A 20208-nucleotide genomic window follows, 5' to 3' on the forward strand; every position below is an offset into this window, starting at 1 on the left:
GCCACCCTTGCTTTCGGGCTTCATACACTTTTCCGCTCATTCCTTGGTCGCACTAACCCCGCTTATCCCGTGTGTGAGTTCCATATCTTTTCCGTGTTTATAGTGATCATCGCTTTGACATTTGAGTTTTTGGATTTCACCCACTCTTAACAACAAACTTGATTTCGGATTTCATCTTTTGGCTTTCCACCATACTCACCTAACACCATATTTGCTAGCTTTTGCGTGTGTCTTTGTGTGAGTGCCCGATACAATTGTTCTAACTCTCGGTTTGTTGGATCACCCCAATCTTGTCATACCACGGTAAGATTGCGAGGTAGTGTTCTTCCACTAACATACACCATATAGATCTTGTCGTGCTAACATGGATAGCGAAGAAGAAGATACGGAGGAGTACACGGAGCACTTCGAGGAGGATACCTCTTCAAGCACCGCGGATGTGGAGGAACATGTGGAGCTCTACACCGACTATGGCTCCGCAAGCATCGCCAACATGACCGACATTGAGGAGCTCTACACCGACTATGGATCCGCGAGCATCGCCAACACGGACGACATGGTGGAGCACCACCTTGAGGATGACATCGACGAGCTCTACATCGACAATGGCTCATCAAGCATGGATGTCATGGTGGAGCAACGCCACGACTACGACATCGACAACATGGCGGAGCCTCACCTCGACTCCAACTTGAACACCGCCGATGCTCCCACATACCCCTACTTGGCCAATGGAGCTACATATGAAGATCGAGGACCTCCACGATGGCATCATCATGTGGATCATCAAGAGCGTCCCCAACATATTCGGCATCGACACACTTCTCCAAGCTCCACAAGGCGCCATCATGAGAGTGCCTATGCACAAGATCATCGACATCATGGACATCATATGGAGCATCAAGAGCGCCCCCAACATGAGCCATCACCTAGGCAAAGCAAGGACCGTCATCGACTCACACCATCTCATGATCGTCGTCGACCACCACCACCTCATGGTCTACATCGACATCCTTCCACACATGATCTTCGACGACACCACTCAAGACATGGTGATGAGGCAAGAAGACGAGAGCCTCGACATGAAGACCTTCCTCATAAGGCGACTTCTACCTCTTGCGCCACCACCACAATGGCCCCTACCTCGTCATATGCCTATGGACTCCGATGCTACAAGTGCAAGCAACAAGGCCACCTTCCACGGGAATGTCCCAATCTCCTATGTGAGGTGTGCAAGGCCAAGGGTCACGTGGCATGGCAATGCACAACGCCAAGCGCCAAGAAGCTCTACTTCGATGAGCTCAATGCACAAGTCTCCAAGATGCCACCACTTGAGGACGACTTAGGAGGCGATGGAGTTGAGCATGGTGAGCATGGGATTCTCCCTTCACCTACGGAGGCGCATGGAGTTGAGATGGTTGAGCATGGGAAGTTCCCTTCAACCAAGGAGGCGCATGGAGATGAGCAAGTCGAACCTACTCCTACATGCTTGATTGATGAGTTGGTACCAATCCCATGTGAGCATGAGAGCCACTTAGCCCACTTGAGCGAGAGTGATAGTGAGTTGAGTGACTTCCACCCCATATGTGAGTTTGAGTGCTTCCATTTGGAGGACATGAGTGATACACAAAGTGAGTTGAGAGAGCTAGAGGATAGGTCCATGGAGGACATCGCATTTGCTAACACATTAACCTCTCCCTCGCTTGTGTCTTCTTATGTTGCACTAGGTTCCACGGAGGACGAGTTCCCGCTCATGGAGAAGATGTACATGGTGCATGAAGACGATGATATCTCACCATGCTTGCTCCAAGATGGACATGTCGACCACATGGATCCTCCTACTTCCACAACACCTACATCACATGAGTCGGCCTTCAAAGGTAACAACATAGGTGTTGATGATGCCATGATCCCACTAGTGGACATGATGACTTATGAGTGCATGCATGATCTTGATGATACATTTGCGACGTCACTTGATTCTTTCATATTCCCATGTGATGCTTTGCTTGCTAACATTGTTGATCATGTGGAGTTGATTGATTGTGATAACATGAACATGCCATGCTATGAGAGCTTCAATTTTTCTACCATTGCTTGCAACATGTCGACCACTTGCTCTTTCCCATGTAATGCTTGCAATGATAATGACAAGGATGACATTAGCTTCCAAATGCTTTGTCCCAAATGTTTACACTCTTCCATGATCCTTGCATCCAAGATTGCGAACAATTGCTCTTTCCTATGCTTGGTATGCAAGAATGCTTATTTTATTGTTCACGAGATGGCCCCCATAGCCTTCTCAATCTTTGATGATCATGAGTTACCACATGCCATGAATGCACCTTCTTGCCATATGCACCATCGCCATGCATTTCATACTATCTTGCTTGACACTAATGGTGATGTGCACAAGACATGGAACATCATGATGGATGATGTATTCATCTACCATGCACACACACTTTTTGTCTTGTTTCTTCCATGTGTAGGTACACGGACGACCACTTCCACCGCTACGGAGCATGAGCTCACGAAACGCGCAATTGAGAGCTACCCAATCAAGGACCTTACCCATGGGATTCACACCAAAGGGTATGTCCCCAAAAACTTTCGCCCTCTTTTGCCATGTCTTGACGAGTTTCCGGTTTGGTCCATTTCCTCGTCACCTCTTTTGCTTCTTTTGCAACATATCTTGACATATCTTGTTGGCACAATGGTTGTTGTATGTCTTGATGAGATCATCATACACTCCGAGAATCTCAAGGACCATGTCATACATGTGAGAGAAACCTTATGCACCTTGTGCCACAAGTTACACAAAAAGTTGCTCTCCTTTGGATTTCTCATTTCATCTTTGGCAATTGCAATGGATTCTTTGACACTTGAGGATACCCATACTCGGCTCACGCCAACCATACTTTCCCAAGCTAGAAGTCTCCATAGCTTTGCCATTGCACATAACAATTTTGCCCCAAATTTTGCCGCCGATACTTGCCTTTTGATTGTTCCATTTGTGTGGGACAATGCTACACACAACATTTTTGACACCTTCCAAAGCAAACTTTTACTTGCACAAATTTTTGTCCTCCCACATTTTGGATACATCGACACTCTTTTGATCACCATTTTTGCCCAATGCCTTTTGGAGAAACGACTTGATGCTTCGTATTTGATTGAGAGCCTCTTGTTCGCCGGTCACCAAATTGGCATCCACAAGCTTTCCTTTTGCAAGTTGTTTTTCCCCTTGTTCTTCTTCGACCGAGACTTGGCCCCTCCACCACTACATGGGAGACCCGTTATGGACTACAACAAAGACGCCTGCACTACGACGAGCTTCCCTAAGGACACAAGGGCACCTATACAAGTCCTTCCCGTCTACCTCATCGGTGAGGAGGAGCAAGAGTCGAGGACGACTCTTCCCCAAGGGGGGGGAGATGATGCGGGGTGGCTTTTGGACACCTCCGCTTCAAGACCGACAAGTGCATCCCCGCCTATCGTCGACGCTACACCATTGCCAAGGAGTCCCCCAAGTGGACCAACAACACAAAACCCCTCCATATATGTCAAGGTGAACTCCTTCCTCTCTATGGTCGATCTCAACACCAACTTGAATGGCATGCTACCTCATGCCTATCATGATGTCTATAGGTGCCGACGTCGACAAGGACCAAGAGAGAAGGAACCCCCATGGTGCATGGAAGAAGGAAGAAGAAGAAGGGAAGAAGAGGAGAAGGAAGAGGAAGAAGAGGAGGGAGGAACAGGCCGGCCAGCCCAGAGGCCGGTCAGACCGGGCCACAGACCGGACAGGCTGGTGCAGAGGCCGGTCAGACCGGGCTACAGACCGGACAGGCTGGTGCAGAGGCCGGTCAGACCGGGCCACAGACCGGGCGCACCCAGGCATCGTACCGGAGGCCAACCGGACGGAAATCTGCGAGGTTTCCGGTTTGCGGCCGGTCGACCGGACCCGTGACCGGACCATCCGGTCCACAGCCCGGTCAGACCGGCCCCAAACCGGATCCGTCGGGTTTGACCCACCCACTTGTACCTTTTCGACCCAGGTCGCCTTCTATGCCTATAAAAGACCCCAGCTCGCCCCCATAGCTGGTGAGACAAGATTTAGGCTTAAACATGACTTTGAGCTTTGTCTCCCTAGGGTTTCATCCCCTTTGTATCAAGGCACCCCATGTTGGATGATTGGATCTATGTGAGTGAGATTCTAGTGTAGCCCACTCTCTCTCCCTCACCTACCTCCATCCTCAACACCGATCTCTCACTCCGGGATTCTACCTCGAGTCTCTCCCGTGGTGATTCTATTGGCGTGGTCCATCGAGCCACGAGGGTAAGTATCGATTGTATCGGGTTGGTGTGCGTTGTGTTCTTCGCGTTCTTCGTGTTCTTCCGCCTCTCCCTCTCTTTCCCCCTTTGATTCTTGGGTCATTCGCAAGATCGGGCCACACACGGGGTCTTAGACCTTAACACAAGGTGAGGCTGGCCAGAGAGGGGTGGAGAGATTGAGTGCATGCGTGTGTCCTTCATGGCCGGCATGGGGTTTTTGTGATCATGCCATTGCTTTAATCGACCAAACCAGTACATGGCTTGATGCAGGGGAGGTACAGGAGCAGCAATGATCAAAGGGAGAAAGGGGTTTAGGCAAGAATCCAGAGGATAATAGCATGTATTGCAATTTCCAGATTGTGTCTACAAGGTGTTTGAGGAAATGGCCGCATGAAACTTTTGGTCGAATTTTGGATTTATTTTTGGTGGAGCTCAATCATATAATTAAAGAGAAAGAATGGTGGTGGTGGTGGTCAATTTGGTGAAGATTGGTGAGATTTCAAATTTGGGGTTATCTTCTCATTAATTCAAAGTCTCCACTTGGAACCTCTTTGCTGGTCAACCTGGTCAACATCAGTGCTGGTGGTCAACATAAAAGTTGTTCACTTTGACATGGTCTTGGATGACATGGCAATGGTTGGTCAAGGTTGGTTGAAGAAAAGTCAAAACCAGAGGGGTAAAGTGGTGAAGATTTTAAAAAGTGCACATATGACCATTATCATATGGGTGAAGGTTTTGAGATTTGCTTTGGATTGATTTTGGTTTCTTTGATGCAATTGTGTTTGTTTATCATATATAAGAGTTTTACAAACAATAGATCAAGCAATGGTGGCCTTGGTTGAAGATTTGCAAATTTGGCTAAGTGTATGTGAGTGAAATTGGGATTTTCTCACTATTTAATTTATCTTCATTTGATTTGACTTTTGTTGACTCTAATGTGATTCTTATTAGTTTAGAAACATTTTCAAACCATTGAATCTATTTCAAAAGGTCTTGTTCAAAGATTTGCAAAAATGGCCATAACCCATAAGAGGTGACATGTCAATTTTTATTATTTTTGTAAATTGTTCCCCTTGCTTTACTTGGGCATGGGTTAGGGTTAATTTAGGGTTATATTAGGTTTGGAGAAGGTTTCACATCATTTGGTCAAGGTTTAAAGTCATAGGGCAAAATTTGGTGAAATGGCTATGTGCCACATATGCCTCTATGCATATGTTGCATTTGAATTTTAATTTGACTTGGCTTGACCCAAATGAGGTTGTGGAGTGTTGAAATGGTATATAGGAGTGATCCAACCATTCACAACAAGTCCTAGGGTCAAGCTTCTCAAATTCACAAATTTGCTATTTTACTCACATATGCCTCTATGGCATTTTTAGTTTCTTTTTATTTTCTTTGAAAACCACTTGAATTAGGTTTGGCAAGTACTAGGTAAGGTGTGTGAAGCTTTTCAAAACCTCTAAGCAAAGTGGAAAGGTCTAGGGCAAAGATTTATAAAAATAGCCATAGGCACATATGCCTTTTTCTTATTTAATTCCCTTTTATTTTATTTTAGCTAGGATGGTGAAAAGAGGGGTGAGGTTTAGGGTTTAAGATTATTTCAAAACTACTATTACAAGCAAACATGACAATAGCACAAGAATTAAGCAAGATCACTATGTATCATACTTAATTTAATAAAAGTTTTTGTTGGTTCCAAAATTTGGAACTAGGGAAATTCATTTGTTTTGTTTTGAAATTTTTGGGATGTTACAGACACCTTCGGCACCCCGGATTCCGGCGCAACTTCGACACCGCCATCGTCGACACCATCGCAAGTTCGTGTGCTTGACACCGCCTAACCTTTTCACTAGGTATAACTTGCACCCCCTTACACCTTGTAGCCCCGTTTCTTTCTTTGTGTACCTATCCTATCGAGAGTAGCTTTCCGAGTGTTGCGAAGCATTGCACAAGTGTCACGACTGATGTAGCCCCGCTCACCAACGACACTACATCAAGGCCAACAAGTCCCCCAAGTGGACCCATGACACGGGCTCGAGCTAAAGCGATACATGACAAGGTGAACTCGCTCCTCACCACCCTTGACCTTGGTACACCTTTGGATGGAATGCTACCTCATGCCGACGTGCTATGTGTCATTAGGTACAAGGCGCACCAAGACCCCGGAGAGGAGGAGACGCCATGGTCAAGGGAAGGAGAAGAGCAGCAGAACCTGGAGATGTACATGGAGCCGAAGCCGACGTCGCCCGAAGAGCGCCAAGGAAGAAAAGGACGCTGGCCGGTCACAGACCCGGTCAGACCGGCCCCACGACCGGACGACCCGGTCACAGGCCCGGTCAACCGGGCGCAAACCGGACCAACTCCCTCGTACCGGACGACGACCGGACCCAGGACCGGATTCCTCGCAGAAGCCCGGTTGGCGACCGGTCGACCGGACCCCTGACCGGACAGCCCGGTCCCAGGCCCGGTCAGACCGGACCCATGACCGGACAGCCCGGTCCCAGGCCCGGTCTGACCGGACGCGCAACCGGATCCGACGGGATTTCCCCACCAAACTGCTTTGACTTATCTGTTCGCGTACCTGTTCGCCCTTGCTGGCTGTGTGTGCCTATTTAAGTAGCTGGGACCCCTCCTTTACTCTTTAGACTTGTTTAGAACTCAAACCTACCTTTGAGCTTAGTCTCCCTTGGGTATCATCCCTCTGTAATCAAGGCACCTTGGTTGTTGACTTTGAATTTGTGGAGTGAGATTCTAGTACTTGCTACTCTCTCTCCCTCCCCAAGTTCATCCTCTCCAATCCCAATCTCTCTCCGGGAATTCTGCCTCGTGCCTCTTCCACGGAGATTCTATTGGCGTGGTCCATCGAGCCACGGAGGTAAGCATCGGGTGTATCGGGTTGGTGTGCGTGCGTGAGTCTCGGAGTTCATCGTGTTCCTCGTCCCCCTCGCGTTTTCCCATCTCTCCCGCTTGGTTTCGAAGTCAATCCGCAAGATCGGGCCACACACGGGGTCTTAGACCACATCATATGGTATCAGCAGCCTTTGGTTCCCGCGGATTTGAGCCTCCACCCACCCGATTTCGTTTCTAGAAAATTTTCCAAAAAATAGCCCTAAAGTGCCTTTTGACCGATCTGTGATTTGGTTGAGTTTTGAGTGGTTTTGGTCCGTGGATCTGGTGTTGTTGTGCTTGATCTACTATTTCCCCAACTTTTAGCCTCCAATTCCATCGTTCCCCTTCGATTTGGTCGATTTGGCTTTGTTTTCGTGAAGAACAGGAGAGAGAAAGTGCAATCTCGAGCAGTCCGGTCCAGACACCGGTCAACCGGCCGCACGACCGGCCGATCCGGTCCAGACGCCGGTCAACCGGCCGCACAACCGGCCGAGCCGGTCCAGGATCCGGTCCAACCGGGCCTCCGACCGGGTGACGCAGCGCCTCCTTCGACCTCGACATCCGGCGATCTCCACCACCACCACCACCACCACCACCACCACCATCGCAGGTATAACTTGCAGGTTTACCCTTGTAACCCCTCTTCCTTTTGCGATCTACCCTATCGAGCATTGCTTGTCTAGTGTTGCGAGACATTGCACGTGGCCCCGCATTGTGAGGTGTGTGTGTCGCGTTGAGTAAGGCACCCAAGCAAACACTCGTGTGGCAAGATAGCAAAAGCGAGGCTAACGCTAACATAGTGCGTCAAAAAGCCCCAAAAACACAAAAAGAGTGCGAGTAGCACCATACATCCATACGCCCCATACATACCAAAGTGTCCACAAAAGCCACCAAAGATAAAAACGAGTGCAAGTGCCAACATATACAAGAGAGAAAAAGCTTTTAAGCAAAGAGAGATCGGAGAAGAGAGGCCGCGTGTGAATCTTGTTGTCTCTTCCTTTGCAACCAAAGCTTTGCCTCTCCTTGTGTTAGTGTGACACCGAGCAACTATACATACACTTTTCCGCTCGTTCCTTGGTTGCACTAACCCCGCTTATCTCGTGTGTGAGTTCCACATTTTTCCGTGTTTATAGTGATCGCACTTTGACATTTGGATTTTTGGACCTCATCCACTTTTAACAACATACTTGATCTTGGATTTGTCTTTTGGCTTTCCACAACACTCGCCTAACACCATATTTGCTAGCTTTTGCGTGTGGTTTCGCGTGTGTCCCCGATACACTTGATCTTACTTTCGGCTTGGTTGATTGCCTCAATACTATCTTACCTTGGTAAGAGTGCGAGGTAGTCTCCTTCCACTAACACATACAACATAGTTCTTGTTCTTCCATCATGGATAGGAGTGGAGATGAAACAAGGGATGGAGAAGTCCTTCGGAGCACCGAGAGGTTGGCGACTCAACACAACCTATGGATTCAACGCCAAGAGTTCAAGGAGCAACTATCACTCTTCGAGACTCGCATCGATGAACAATATGAAGAAGTGGCTCACAACTTCTCCACGGTGAACCAAGATTTGGCTCTCCTCCGTGAAGCTACGGACAACTTGAATGGCCAAATGGCGGCCAATGATGCGAACATGGAGCGACGCATGGATAACCTCGAGCGCGCCATCACCAACTTGGGTCGTCATCGCCGACACCGCTCTACTTCATCATCATCAAGCTCGTCACAAGATTACTATTCTCATGGCCACCGTTCGTCATCGAGCTCCTCCTCAAGGCATGAAGACCATCCTCGTCCTCATCGACCACATGTTCGTCAAGATGACTCTCGCTCTAACTCAAGGAGAGGTGAATTCCATCGCCATGCTCGACCTCATGAACGACCTCCACAAGAACAAGCTCCTCACCAAGATCGTCATCAAGCGGCTCGCCATGCCCACCATGGGTATGACGACCTTCCCCAAGACAACATCCACCACAACATGGCGCCACATGGTGATGCTCCCGCCCAAGGTCGTCAAGAGCAACCAAGGCGTGATCTCCGGAATCATCCTCGCCATGACCAAAGGGGCCGAGGGCAACCACAACATGATCAAGATGAGAGGGCCATAATTGGGCAACGCCAACAACCTCGCCAAGACCCGCAACAACATCCTCACCATGAGCCAAGTGAAGCTAGTGTTCACCTCCAACGCCAACCCAATGCTATGGTTGGTCGTGGAAGACCTCCTCCACCTCCTCAAGTCGCAAGAGATGAAGGCATCCGTCCTCGCCGCCGCAACATGGAAGATGAAGAGAATATGTATGGAAAGCTCAAGTTCAATATGCCCAAGTTCAAGGGTGAAGACGATGCCGAGGCCTACCTCTCATGGGCACTCAAGGTTGACAAGATCTTCCGCATCCATAACTACTCCGGTGCCAAGAAAGTAGCCATGGCCTCCCTCGAGTTTGAAGATTATGCCAACACTTGGTGGGAACAAGTTGTCACTCTTCGGGAAGAAAAGGGTGATCCTCCAATTGATACTTGGGAAGACATGAAGGAGGAGATGCAAGCCCGCTTTGTCCCTACACACTACAAGACCGATCTCTTCAACAAGCTACAAAAGTTGAAGCAAGGCACCAAGACCGTTGAGGAATTCTTCAAGGAGATGGAGTTAACCATGATGAGAGCAAACATCCAAGAGTCCGAGAACCAAACCATCACTAGGTTCTTCAATGGCCTCAACTACCCCATCAAGAAGATTGTGGAGTTCCAACCATACTCCAACATGGTTGAGTTGGTTCACCAAGCTTCCAAGGCCGAGCGTCAAGTGAATGAGGACATCAAGTACTCCAAGTCCAAGCAATACTTCGCCTCCAAGCTTGCTACATCAACTCCTACAACAAGTGTCAAGCCATCCGCATCCTCTACACCTTCCAAACAACCTTCCATACAAAGTCGCATGAAGCAAACGGTACCCTCCACCGCCTCCTCTAAGGCCTCTACGGGACCCTCCAATGTCACTTGCTTCAAGTGTGGCACCCAAGGCCACAAATCCTTTGAGTGCAAGAACACCAAGGTCATGATCACTATGGAGAATGGTGATATAGAGACGCTAAGTGAAGGTGAATATGAAGCTCTAGTGCAAGCCGCGGTTGCTAATGAGGAAGACTATGATGAAGAAAGTGGAGAAGACCCTCTCTTATGCACACATGATCCAAGCCCTTCTCTTGTGGTCACTCGAGTGCTCACCACTCAACCCCAAGCTATGGAAGACCAAAGATGCAACATCTTCCAAACGCGTGCCGGCATTGGTGGCAAGTCTATCAAGGTCATCATCGATGGTGGGAGTTGCCACAACTTGGCAAGCACCGAGCTATGTGAGAAGCTCAACCTCACGCTTCGCAAGCATCCTCATCCCTACCATGTCCAATGGTTGAGTGACAAGGGCAATGTCAAGATTCAACACACCGTCACCGTCAACTTCAAGATAGGACCCTATGAAGACACCGTCGAGTGTGACGTGGTGCCTATGACCGTGTGCCACATGTTGCTTGGCCGCCCATGGCAATTTGACAAGAAGGCCATACATGATGGTTTCTCCAATGCATACACCTTCAAGGTCAAGGACAAGAAGTTCGAACTTCGCCCAATGACTCCTAGCCAAATCATCGCCGACAATGCGAAGGCTTTAGCGAGGGCACAACACCACATCCACCATAGTGAGTTGAGAGGAGAGGGAGCGTCCCACCAAAAAGAGAGTGAGCGCCACCACCCACATATGAGTGAGAGAAAGAGTGTCCTCCTAACCACCAAAAGCGAGTGGAGAGAAGTGAAAGACAACCCATCCACCACCATACACTACGTGCTCATTTGCAAGGGCCTCTCGGCGGAGACTAATGACTTAACCAACATTCCTTCGTCTTTGTTGTCTCTTTTGAAGGAGTTCCAAGACGTCTTCCCCGACGAGCTACCACATGGACTACCACCGCTTCGGGGCATCGAGCATCGCATCGACCTCATACCCGGCGCTCCACTACCAAACCGCGCCGCCTACCGCACCAACCCCGAGGACACCAAGGAGATCCAACGCCAAATTCAAGACCTCCTCGCTAAAGGGTATGTCCGTGAAAGCCTTAGCCCTTGTGCCGTTCCCGTCATTCTTGTGCCTAAACCGGATGAGACGCAACGGATGTGTATGGATTGCCGCCCTATCAATGCCATTACCGTCCGTTATCGACATCCCATTCCGCGTTTAGATGATATGTTGGATGAATTGAGTGGTGCCACGATTTTCTCTAAGATTGATTTGCGTAGTGGCTACCACCAAATCCGCATGGCAATTGGTGATGAATGGAAGACGGCATTCAAGACCAAGCTTGGTCTCTATGAATGGCTTGTCATGCCGTTTGGTCTTTCCAATGCTCCTTCCACTTTTATGCGTCTTATGAATCACATCTTGCGACCTCTCATTGGCAAGAGTGTGGTTGTCTACTTTGATGATATTCTCATTTATAGCAAAAATCTCGAGGACCATGTTCAACATGTGAGAGAAGTCTTATGCATCTTGCGCCACGAGAAGCTCTTTGCCAACCTACCAAAATGCCATTTCGCTCAAAACAAATTGGTTTTTCTTGGTTTTGTGGTTTCCGCCAACGGGATAGAAGTTGATTCTTCCAAAGTTGAGGCCATCCACAATTGGCCCACTCCCACAAATGTTGGCCAAGTGAGAAGCTTCCATGGTCTTGCCGGATTTTACCGCCGCTTTGTGAAAGATTTCAGCACCATTGCTTGCCCTTTAAACGAGCTTACAAAAAAGAATGTTCCGTTCGTTTGGGGCAAAGCACAACAAAAAGCTTTTGATGAATTGAAAAAGAGACTCACCGAGGCACCATTACTTGCTCTTCCCGACTTTTCCAAAACATTTGAAATCGAATGCGATGCGAGTGGCCTTGGAATCGGTGGTGTTCTCATGCAAAATGGAAAACCCGTGGCATACTATAGCGAGAAGTTGGATGGCGCACGCCTCAACTATCCTATATATGACAAGGAGCTTTACGCTTTGGTTCGTGTTCTTGAAGTTTGGCAACATTACCTTTGGCCAAAAGAGTTTGTCATCCACTCGGATCATGAGTCATTGAAATATTTGAAAAGTCAACACAATTTGAACAAGCGACATGCTAAGTGGGTTGAGTTCATAGAGTCCTTCCCTTATGTAATCAAATACAAAAAGGGCAAGGAAAATGTGGTTGCGGATGCACTTTCCCGCAAGATTACTCTTCTACTCACCCGCTTGGAGTTTCACGTTTTGGGTCTTGAGGAGATCAAGGAACTTTACCCTTCCGATGCTTTCTTTGGACCAATCTTTGCCAAATGTTCCGTTGATCGAGGTTTTGATGATTTCTACTTGCATGATGGCTACTTGTTTAAAGCTAACAAGATTTGCATTCCCGAGTCTTCTCTTCGTAAGTTGCTTTTGCAAGAGTCACATGGAGGTGGCCTCATGGGTCATTTTGGACGCGACAAGACTCTTTCGATGCTATCCACACACTATTATTGGCCACGCATGAAGCGAGACGTGGAGCGCCTTTGCAACCGTTGCACAACGTGCTTACAAGCTAAGTCAACATCCAACCCCCATGGTCTTTACATACCTTTACCCATTCCATATGCACCTTGGTCGGATATAAGCATGGACTTTGTGTTAGGATTACCAAGAACAAAGCATGGGCATGATTCAATCTTTGTGGTAGTGGATAGGTTCTCAAAAATGGCTCATTTCATACCATGTCATAAGAGCGATGATGCTTCACACATTGCTTCGTTGTTTTTCAGGGAAGTGGTTCGCCTACATGGGATACCGGCAAGCATTGTGTCCGATCGAGACGTCAAGTTCATGAGTTATCTATGGAAGTCGCTTATGGCAAAGTTTGGAGTGAAGCTCTTATTCTCATCGTCCTCGCACCCTCAAACCGATGGACAAACCGAAGTGGTGAATCGAAGCCTCTCCACCCTCCTCCGCACACTTGTGAAGAAAAACTTGAAGTCATGGGAAGATTGCCTCCCCCACGCGGAGTTCGCCTACAATAGAGCCAAGCACTCCACAACATTACGGAGTCCCTTCATGATCGTCTATGGATTCGAACCTCCAACGGCACTCGACATCTTCCCACTACCTCTTCATCAAAGGATCAACATGGACTTCGACGAGCGCACCACCGCCATGAAGAAACTACATGAAGAGACAAGAGCAACCATACAAGACCATGTCCTTCGCCAAGCTACCCGCATCAACGCCAAGAAGAAAGAACGAGTGTTTGAAGAAGGAGACCTCGTGTGGGTTCACCTAAGGAAAGAAAGGTTCCCTCAAGAACGCAACTCCAAGCTCAAGCCAAGAGGAGATGGGCCTTTCAAGGTGCTCAAGCGCATCAACAACAACGCCTACGTCATCGACATACCGACATCCAAGTACTTGGTGAGCAACACTTTCAACATCTCGGATCTATCCCCACATCATGGAGATGAGGAAGGACAAGAGTCGAGGACGACTCTCTCCCAAGGGGGGGGAGATGATGTAGCCCCGCTCACCAACGACACTACATCAAGGCCAACAAGTCCCCCAAGTGGACCCATGACACGGGCTCGAGCTAAAGCGATACATGACAAGGTGAACTCGCTCCTCACCACCCTTGACCTTGGTACACCTTTGGATGGAATGCTACCTCATGCCGACGTGCTATGTGTCATTAGGTACAAGGCGCACCAAGACCCCGGAGAGGAGGAGACGCCATGGTCAAGGGAAGGAGAAGAGCAGCAGAACCTGGAGATGTACATGGAGCCGAAGCCGACGTCGCCCGAAGAGCGCCAAGGAAGAAAAGGACGCTGGCCGGTCACAGGCCCGGTCAGACCGGCCCCACGACCGGACGACCCGGTCACAGGCCCGGTCAACCGGGCGCAAACCGGACCAACTCCCTCGTACCGGACGACGACCGGACCCAGGACCGGATTCCTCGCAGAAGCCCGGTTGGCGACCGGTCGACCGGACCCCTGACCGGACAGCCCGGTCCCAGGCCCGGTCAGACCGGACCCATGACCGGACAGCCCGGTCCCAGGCCCGGTCTGACCGGACGCGCAACCGGATCCGACGGGATTTCCCCACCAAACTGCTTTGACTTATCTGTTCGCGTACCTGTTCGCCCTTGCTGGCTGTGTGTGCCTATTTAAGTAGCTGGGACCCCTCCTTTACTCTTTAGACTTGTTTAGAACTCAAACCTACCTTTGAGCTTAGTCTCCCTTGGGTATCATCCCTCTGTAATCAAGGCACCTTGGTTGTTGACTTTGAATTTGTGGAGTGAGATTCTAGTACTTGCTACTCTCTCTCCCTCCCCAAGTTCATCCTCTCCAATCCCAATCTCTCTCCGGGAATTCTGCCTCGTGCCTCTTCCACGGAGATTCTATTGGCGTGGTCCATCGAGCCACGGAGGTAAGCATCGGGTGTATCGGGTTGGTGTGCGTGCGTGAGTCTCGGAGTTCATCGTGTTCCTCGTCCCCCTCGCGTTTTCCCATCTCTCCCGCTTGGTTTCGAAGTCAATCCGCAAGATCGGGCCACACACGGGGTCTTAGACCACATCAACGACCGTGAGAGGGTGTGTGTGCGTTGTGTTGAGCAAAGCTCCGAAGCAAGCTCGGTGAGAAAGATACACAAAAGAAGAAAAGTGTGACATATACATAGAGAAAAATAAAGCTTCTAAGCATAGAAAAAAAAGTGAAAAAAAAAGAGAAAAAGAAAAAGGAATAGAAAAAGAGTGTGTGTCCACCGATACAAAGGAGTGCAAAGTTCGTGAGCACTAAGAGAGAAAAGAGAAGAGTGAAATTTGTGCAAATCTTGTTGCTTCTCTCGTATGCAACCGAGCTACCGTCTCTCTTGTGTTGGCGTGACACCGAGCTTATAGTCTTCGTTAGGACCATCTTGTCACTTGCTCACTTCCTTGGTCGCGCTAACCCCATTGATCTTCCTTGTGTGTGTTTCCGTGTTTCCTTGACATAGATCACCGCCTTTGACATTTGACTTTGGATCTTACCCACATTTGACAATAGACTTTTCCGTTGATCTTTTTCGTTTGCTATCCACCCCTTACCCACCACATATAGAGTTCTTAGCCTTTTGCGCGTGCTTTGAGTGTGTGTGTGAGTAACCCCGATACATTTTGACTTTGCTCTTGACTTGAACCATTGTCTCGATATTTTCTTGAAAGGTTAGATACTTGTGTAGTTTTCCTTCCACCATACATATACACCTATCCTAGTGAGATATACATGATGACCCCACAAGAACAAGCCGAGATGAGAGCATACTTCGCCGAGCTAGATGCTCGAGAAGCCCAAATGACACCCAAAGATAAAGCCGAGTGCAACGCATACATCAAACACCTTGAGAGCAAGAGTGACACACCCCATGAGTTGAGTGAGGACACTTTGATTTCTAACAACCTAAACTCTACTCCTCTTGTGTTGTCTTCCTCTTTGCTAGGTTGCTCGGACATCGACGACGCCATTGCCATGGAGATGAGGGACTCCACTATATGTGAGACGAGCGAATCCACTATATGTGAGATGAGTGACTCCACTATATGTGAGCTTGATGAGTGCCTCCACTTCGAGAGCATGAGTGATACACCAAGTGAGATGAGAGTGGTAGTTGATAGGTCATGTGAGGCCATTTTCAATTCTAACATCTTACCCTCTACCTCTAGTGTGTTTCCTTGTGTCTCATTAGGTTCCATGGATGACGAGACGCCGATCATGGAGAAGATGTACATGGTGCATGAAGATGATGATATCACACCATGCTTGTTGCTTGAAGATGAACATGGAGGCCACATCGAGCCTACCACTTCCACAACACCTACCTTATATGAGCGGGACTACAAAGGTACATACATGGATGTTGATGATGCCATGATCCCACTAGTGGACATGATGATTTGTGAGTGCTTGCATGAGTTGGATGACCCTATTGCTATGTCATATGCTTCTTTCACTTTCCCTTGTGATACTTGTGATGCCACCATTCTTGATCATGTGGAAGTAGTTGCTTGTGACACTTTGACCATGCCATGCTATGAGAGTTTCACTTTCTCTCCTATTGCTTGCAATATGTCGAACAATTGCTCTTTCCCATGTATTGCTTGCAATGAAAATGATAATGCTTGTGTTGTGACAACCTTGATGAACAATTGCTCTTTCCCTAGGTTGGTCAACAACAATGATAAAATTTTGAACATGTTTTGTGCTACATGCTTGCAATATTCTCCCATTAGTGCAACCGAAATGTTGAACAATTGTTCTTTCCAATGCTTGGTTTGCAATGATGTTAATATGCTTGTGAACGAGATTGCCCCTATAGCTCTCTCACATTTTGGAGACTTTGCATATGTCCATGATGAGAATGTTCATGTGTTCACCCCGCATATTCACCATATCTATTATGATGCTTTGCTTAACGCTAATGGTGATGTGCAAAAGAAATGGAACATCATGATGGATGATGTATTCATATACCATGCACACACGTTCTTTGCTTTGGCTATTGTGTGTCTAGGTACACGGAAGACAAGGTCGACCTCGATTGAGCACGAGTTGACCAAAAGAGCTCTTGAGAGCATAATACAAGTGAGCTCCAATGAGTGGTTTTGCCCGCACACTTCCACTACACAAGATCTCTCAATGAGAGAACACCGACACTTTGATAAGGTGACCTCCTTCTACTTGCGCCCTCTTCCTAAATACATTGAACTTTGGCTACGCTTTGATTGCTCCTTTGCTTTTCTTGTGCTATTGATAGGGCTCTTGACAAGTGAAGAGACATTCAAGCGTTGGTGTCATCTACCTCCTCTACACGTTCACGAAGACGCATCGTCGAGGACGACTCTTTTTCAAGTGGGGGGAGATGATACGGGGCGACCTTCGGTCTCCACCGCATCATGTGCGTCAACGCCGACACGTCACGCAAAGGTGAATCTTCTCCTTTATGCGTGCCTACAATTGTCTCTCATGAATGGTATGCTACTTCATCCTTCTTCATATGACCATGATAGGAACACATCGACAAGTACGGAGGAAGTGGACGACACCATGGAGGCTCGAGGACTCAAGGCCGAGGTCGCGGAAGCATGGAAGAGAACGTCGAGGATAAGGAGACGCGCCAGGAAGACCGGCACTGCCACACCGCCACTACGCCGGAGGACGACGGCACTGCCGCCCTACCTGCGCCGGCCCTATCGCCCTACCTGTGCTGGCCCTGACGCCCCACTGCAAAGAGCATCAAATCAGAACCCTTTATCCCTTTGTATGCCTAAACTACCCCTCCTTTAGTGGCTCCCTATATATAGGCTCCCACCTCCCCCTTCATTAGGTTAGACATAACTTGAGTGAGAACTTGGCTTATGCCTCCACCATCCCTTTGGGATTAGGGAAACCCCCTCCTCTCTTAGACACAAATCTATGAGTTGTATCAAGGCACTCCTTATATGATTTATCTTTCGCACTTGTGATTCTACCGCGGTCTCTCACTCGTGTGACTCCATAGATCGTATATCGGTCTTTCTCTCGGAGATTCTACCTCGTGTCTCTCCTTGAGGGATTCAATCGGGATAGTGGTTCGGGCTATCGGGAGTAAACCGAATTGTATCGGGTTGTGTTGCGTGCGTTCGCGTGTGTTCATCGTGTTCTTCGCCGTGTTCTTCGTGTTCTTCCTCTCCCCCGCCTTTCCCTCGGTCAATTCGTGAGATCGGGCAACACACGTGGCCTTAGGCCTCATCACGATTGGTGCAAAAGGTGCACTTCTCAAGATTACCATACAAACGTGCATCACGTAAAGCATTGAAAACATCACGTAAATGATCCAAATGTTCCTCCAAAGATTTGCTATAAATCAGAATATCATCAAAGTATACCACCACAAAACGTCCAATAAAAGCACGTAAAACTTCGTTCATCAGTCTCATGAAAGTACTAGGTGCATTAGTTAAACCAAAAGGCATTACTAACCACTCATATAAACCGAACTTAGTTTTAAACGTTGTTTTCCATTCATCTCCTAATTGCATACGAATCTGGTGGTAACCATTACGCAAATCAACTTTAGAGAACATAATATAACCACTCAATTCATCAAGCATATCATCTAAACGAGGTATAGGATGATGGTAACGAATGGTAATATTATTAATAGATCTACAATCAGTACACAGGCGTGAAGAACCATCCTTCTTAGGTACCAAGATAATAGGAACAGCACATGGGCTAAGAGACTCACGAATGTAACCTTTATCTTGGAGAACCTGAATTTGTCGCTGAATCTCTTTGCTCTCTTCAGGATTGATACGATATGGCGCACGATTGGGCAACGAAGCACCTGGAATCAATTCAATCTGGTGTTCTATCCCACTGATAGGTGGTAGTCCAGGTGGTACATCTTGTGGGAACACATCAATGAACTCGTGCAAAAGGTTAGCAACCGCAGGTGGCAAAGAAGGAGGCATATCCTCAAATGAAAACAGAACTTCTTTGCAAATAATAGCATAACATTGAGTAGTGTTCACATCAAGTTCAGCAATATCAGATTTGCTAGCAAGCAAACAAGGATTTTTCAAACGAATTTCAGTAGCATGGTTTGAATCAGATTTAGTATTAATCTTATGTGGCACAAAATCTGCAGCAACAATCTGATTCTCACTCTTATGTTTGTCCTCGTTTTTTACTCTACTAGCTCTAGCAAGATCATCTTTTAGTATTTGTTCAGGAGTCATAGGTTTGAGACCAATTTTCTTTCCATCATGCATAAGAGAATACTGATTAGTTTTACCATTATGAACAGATTCTCTATCAAATTGCCAAGGCCTACCAAGTAACAAAGAACAAGCTTGCATAGGCACAACATCACAATCCACAAAATCAGAATATGTACCAATAGTAAAATGCACACGTGTAGTTCTTGTTACCTTGAGCTTCCGAGAGCTCTCAAACCATTGAATGTAGTATGGATGAGTGCGCTGTCTTGTAGGGAGAGAAAGCTTCTCCACCATGTCAACGCTAGCCAGATTATTGCAGCTCCCTCCATGATGAGGACATCCCATCTATTGATACAACCGATGTACCTACAGCCACACAAATTCAAGGACCAATCACTCGAGCTCGTGCCAAACAACTTAACTATCAGGTACTTTCGTTTCTTGGAACTATTCCTCACATACATGAGAATATGATGCTGCCTAAATCAGATGTGTTTGTTACTCTTAGGAATGATGGACCTAGCATGGATGAGAGGGACAAACATTGGAGCATAATCACACATGGAGGAGATGGCAGCAAACATGTGATGATTGAAGAAGACGCTGCGAGTGGAGATTTCAGAACTTTGAAGCCACCATAATTGGAGATGAAGACATGGACGAAATATAGAGTTCTCTACTTCATAATTTCGTCCACCTGAGTCCATGGTGCTGCGACACCATTAGTTTTGGGCCAGGCCCATGTAATTTTCGCAGGATTTAAGTGAGCCACTTTTTAGAGTCCGTATTGAAGGGGGAAAGGCCTTCTAGGGTTTGGTTCGGCCACCATATGCATGGCTGGCCGAAACCCCACCTTTTCCTCCTTTAAATACCCCCATAGCCGTCACGTTTAGACTCGGATTTTGATTAGACTAAAAGTTAGCCATTGCTGCAACTCTCGTGTACTTCTTTTGAGGCCAACGCCCAGAACAAGACCGACTATTCGGAATCCCACCTTTTCAATAAAGCTTTCATCTATATCCGCAATATTCTGATTGCAATATTAGTTCTTACTTGTTCTCGATTTCAGGTAGGAATTAAGACCCTCGCTGGTCAGGCTGATCGTGCATCCGCAAGATCAGTAACTCCCGGAGATTGTCCTAGCGATTGCATTGGCGCACGAGCTTTGCACGTGTAGTCGGATCGTCAAGCACGAACTCCACCAA

The sequence above is a fragment of the Lolium perenne genome, chromosome 5, assembly GCF_019359855.2.
Source record: "Lolium perenne isolate Kyuss_39 chromosome 5, Kyuss_2.0, whole genome shotgun sequence".
Taxonomy (NCBI): domain Eukaryota; kingdom Viridiplantae; phylum Streptophyta; class Magnoliopsida; order Poales; family Poaceae; genus Lolium; species Lolium perenne.